The sequence below is a fragment of the Megascapheus bottae genome, chromosome 13 (assembly GCF_031878675.1).
Source record: "Megascapheus bottae isolate mThoBot1 chromosome 13, mThoBot2.hap1, whole genome shotgun sequence".
In the NCBI taxonomy this organism is placed as follows: Eukaryota; Metazoa; Chordata; class Mammalia; order Rodentia; family Geomyidae; genus Megascapheus; species Megascapheus bottae.
The window spans coordinates 1,854,804-1,859,616 of NC_143521.1; the positions used below are offsets into that span (position 1 = coordinate 1,854,804).

At 38.8% G+C, this 4,813-nt stretch overlaps 1 pseudogene; it reads right to left on the reverse strand.

Annotated features, from left to right (window-relative positions):
• Positions 1-812: 812 nt before the first annotated feature.
• LOC150055412 (receptor-binding cancer antigen expressed on SiSo cells pseudogene) lies at positions 813-1,654 on the reverse strand (annotated as a pseudogene).
• Positions 1,655-4,813: the final 3,159 nt, after the last annotated feature.

Consider the following 4,813-nt stretch of genomic DNA (forward strand, 5'->3'; position numbering starts at 1 on the left):
AATGTACTGTTATCTCTCATGTCTTTTGCTTTCCCCTGGTTATCTCATATTGTTACAGTAGCTCACTTTGTTATCTGATATATTGGATATATTTCTATTTGGTTATTTGAAATTGGATAGGGAAGGGGGGAAAACAAGATGAGGGGTGGAGGTAAGGGGGGGCGAAATGGGTACTAAAACATGAGAAAGGATATCAATGTATGTGAAGTAATGCACCTTCTCTCTGGCAAAAATAATGTAACCTTTCTATTAATTACAGTAAAAATATATGAAAAAAACCCAAATCATCAAATCCTTATTGATATATAAAACAATACCCGTTTTCACTAGAGAAAATGTATGCCAACATCAGCTTCTTATGACAAAAATAAGGAAGTGAAAGCCCTATCTATAGTCTGTCTAATTTATGTCAGGTGACATTGGAAACAAAATTATAAGAATTTTTTATAATTATACACATTGAAGGAAAACATAATAGACAGCAACATTGTTTTTTTTTGAAAATAAAAATTTCCCCCCTTTATTTAGCTAGAAACACTAGCTTGAGAGGTACTGGTACATTCCATTTGTATTAATTTTTCTGCCGGAAACAATTGTCATATGCCTGGAAAATGCTGAAGAAAATAGTTGCATACATCTTTTCTGTCCTTTTGAGTCTCAATCACTAAGAGTTCCAAGTCCTTTGGGAGAATCTTGGTCTCCTGAATGGCCTGATGAATGCATTGAAATCAAGCAGTGTATTCAGATTCCATAAATACTCTTAAATCCATACAAATGTTGCATGAGTTGTGGAGCGCAGACTTTTCCTACTGGCACTATGACATCTGAAGAGTGTTTGTTATGAAAGTTTCACAGCAATTTTGTTTTGTTCCTTCTTCATTAGCTTCTGTGCTTCCTTTTCCATTTTCTTTCTTTGTTGTTCTGCTGCTCTCTTTTCTCTATCTGCTATTTTCTGGTGCCTCAGAACTTCTGCTTGCCAGGCTGCATCTTCCTCCTTCTCCCAAGCATTAGTATTTTCTTGCCAAGGGTCTAAGTTACCTAATTCAGACAAATGATGTATAAAAGGCAAATCTTGTGTAGCTGCTAGTCTACTGGAGAAACCTGTGCTACCATCCAAGATGCCAAAATTTAACGGTTCTCTCTTTTTAATAACAATTTTCTGAGTTTTCCTTATAGTTGGTGTCATGTTCTTAAAATAGTCAGGTTCCAGTTTCAAAGCATTTTGTTGTGATACCACGTTGCCATTGCCTCCTTCAATCTTTACACTGTGGGTTCATCTTCATCCCAGGATGTACATTCCTCCACATCTGTCTGGCTTGGAACTGAAGAATAATCAACTCTAGTTGGCACAGTGATTTGGTCTCCACTTAATTTTCTTCTCTGCCAGACCTGCACATTAATCTCTTTAGGAATGAGAATACTGTTGCTAAATTTAAATGGCCAAAACGAAGTGATAGTCATGGTGGAAGCCAAAACCTGCCATGAAAGGAGCAAGCCCTGGCGCAGGATGGCAGGCAGGACTACCCAGTGTCAAGCTTTGGGATTTCCGGGTCCTGTGCTCCCCTGCACGAGCGCCACATGGCGAGAGCCACACGGGCCCCCGCGTCACCAGTAAACGATTTTTATAAAATTTCAAAAAGCATATACTTACCATAATCTAAAATATTTGCTTGCTGAGGCTTCATAAAAACCACACTCTAAATCCTTAATTACTCTTCTAATTCTTAAGCAGCCATATTATTTAAATAATATATTTTATTATTAATACAATAAATTCAGCTTACTAAGCATTTTATGAACAATAATACAACCCTTTAACTAGGGAGGCATTGATTTTAATTGGCATTTTGCTGCACGACAGTTCTAGGTTCACATCAAAATTGAGTGGAAAGTTGAGGAAAAATTCCTCAGTATTCCCTTCCACTCAAATACACAGACTCTGACTATTCACATCACATACCTGAATGATGTGTTTGTTATGTTAAGTTCAATAAACTCTCTCCATCTCTGACTCTCTGTCTGTCTGTCTGTCTGTCTGTCTGTCTGTCTCTCTCTCTCTCTCTCTCTCTCTCTCTCTCTCTCTCTCTCTCTCTCACACACACACACACACACACACACACATATACACACATGCTTAACATACTCAGTATGAAACTTACACCAGGATATACAATTGATGTCCTCCAACCTGTAGATTCACCACTATGAATCATACAATGAATCACTGCCCAGAACTTCTTGCTGGTTCTGCCTACCCATTCCTTCCTATTGTCAATCTCTGAAAACAATTGAAAACAATTGGCTTTTTTTAACTATCTCTTTAGATTTGCTCGTTTTGGACATTGTAATATGTATATACATGTATTTTTGGTATAAAACACATATGTCTTTCCAGACTATATTACTTCACTTATGTGACTTCTATGACTGGGATCTATATACTTGCCTACTGACAACACCTTGAAAACTTCAAAAACTGGGAAGCTACAAATAATAGAACTGTCAAACTCATTACACACCTATTTTTTACACTTATTTCTGGTAAATTTCAAGGAAACACATATTATGATAACGGGTTCATTTTGTTGTAAACTGACCAAACCTTCAATATCACTGCACTATTTTGCCTTTGCATCAAAAATAGTTTCTGTTGCTCCTCAAAGCAATTAATTTATTAGTGTGCTGGAATTTGCTTTAATTTGTACTAACTTAATTAATTTTAGTAATTTTCCTGCTATTACTGGTGCTACACATCTTGTACTCTTATTCCAGTTCCCTTCTTGCTGTAGGTCTGGTCTTCAGACTGCTTCAAGAGATTATGTGCTAGGAAGGAAGATGGCACCGAGACAATAGGGACGCTGCCTAGCTTTCTCTGACAAAAAGAGAGAACCAGGGAGTCCCACGAGCCAACTATCTAAAGAAATCCACAACAACAAACTCAAAAAGCAACGGAGAAGGACTCAAACCAGAAAAGAAATCCAGATAAAGCTCACATCCAACTTTCTCAAAGAATTCGGAACGAGAGGACCCCTCCCCCACGTCTCGTCCAAAGCCGCGGAAAGCCGCGCCAGACGAAGCCGCGAAGAGCGGCTTGAGCGGGCACCGGCTCCACGCTGGGAAAGCAGGGGCGGGCACCGGCTCTAACCCACGAAAAGCTGCGGCAGTGGAGGGCACCAGGCTGGGAGCCCAACAGCTGCAGAAACGAGCACAGAACCGGGCCAGTGAACGGCGGAAGCAGAGGAACCCAGACGCGGAACCAGAACAGCAAGCAGTGGAACCCAGACGCAGAACACAGGCGGCGGCGGAGACCCGAGGGCTGTCTAGTTGGATCAAAAAGCAAGAGCCATCGTTCTGCTGTCTTCAAGAGACACATCTTACCCAAAAAGACAAGCATCTTTTTTTTTTTCTTTTTTAAATTTAATTTTATTTTTGGGGTGGTATACAGAGGGGTTACAGCTACATTCATCAGGTAGTGAATACATTACTTCTTGGACATTGTTACCCCTTCCCATGATTTTTCTCCCACTTCCCCCCTCCCCTCCCACTCAACTTGTTTTTCCCTTACCTTCCCATTTTCAAATATACAAATAAACATATATACAATATACCAAGTACCAAAGTCAGATACAGTAACAACATGAAGTAAATCTTAAGGGGAAAAGAAGAAAAAAGAAATAGCTTCACACAATACATTAAGAACAACAATCACAAAGATAAATCTCTTGTTTCCATATCTTGGAGTTCATTTCACTTAATAGGCTTCATCTCATGCCCCTCACATGTGAAAACCTAGATTCAAGGCCTCCAAGGGCAAGCAGGCATCCCCTAGTCAGTAGTTGCTGTAGTCTTCACTTACTTCACTTAGATTTCAACTTGTTTTTCTCCTTCCTGTACCCTCTTAACAATTTCCATTACACTCCTTTTATAAAGTATATGATGCAATAAGAATTGGCCTTTACCTTTTTGGTGGTAGTAGGCTTTGAGCTCAGTATCTCATACTTGCTAGGTAGATGCTCAACCATTTGAGTTATGTCACCAGTCCTTTTTGTTATGGTTGTTTTTAGAATCTAGTCTCTATTTTTTACTTTTTTTTTATCTTTTTTTTATTTTTATTTTTTTTTTATTTTTTATTGTAATTAGTAAAAGGGTTACATGATATTTGCCAGATAGAAGGTGCGTTAATTCACATATATTGATACCCTTTCACATGTCTTGGTACCCATTTCCCTCCCCCCCCACACCCCCCACCCGTCTTGGTTTCCCCCCCTTCCCTATCAAATTTCAAATATCCAAATATGAATAAATTCAATATATTAGATAACAAAGTGAGATACTATATCAATATGAGATAACAAGGGACAGCAAAGGAGATGAGAGACAACATAGTACATTAAGGACAACAATCATTCATTATATAGCTTTTGTTTCACTATCCTGGAGGTCCTTTTAATTAGCTTCACACTATATGTCCTTATGTATCAAGATTTTGCACTATTGCAAATCTCTGCTAGTAGAGCCCAAGGTTTCTACTGATTATGATGAATGAGGGAAACCGTTGAGCCTAAGTTCCTTTGAGTCTGGCTTACTTCACTTAATATGATTTTTTGTAAGTCTTTCCATTTCCTAACAAATGGGGCGATGTCATTCTTTCTGACAGCAGCATAGAATTCCATTGTGTACAAATACCACAACTTGTTGATCCACTCATCAACTGAGGGACATCTAGGTTGGTTCCATATCTTTGCTATGGTGAATAGTGCTGCAATGAACATTGTTGTGCTAGTGGGTTTAGTATGTCCTTGTTTCTGGGTGG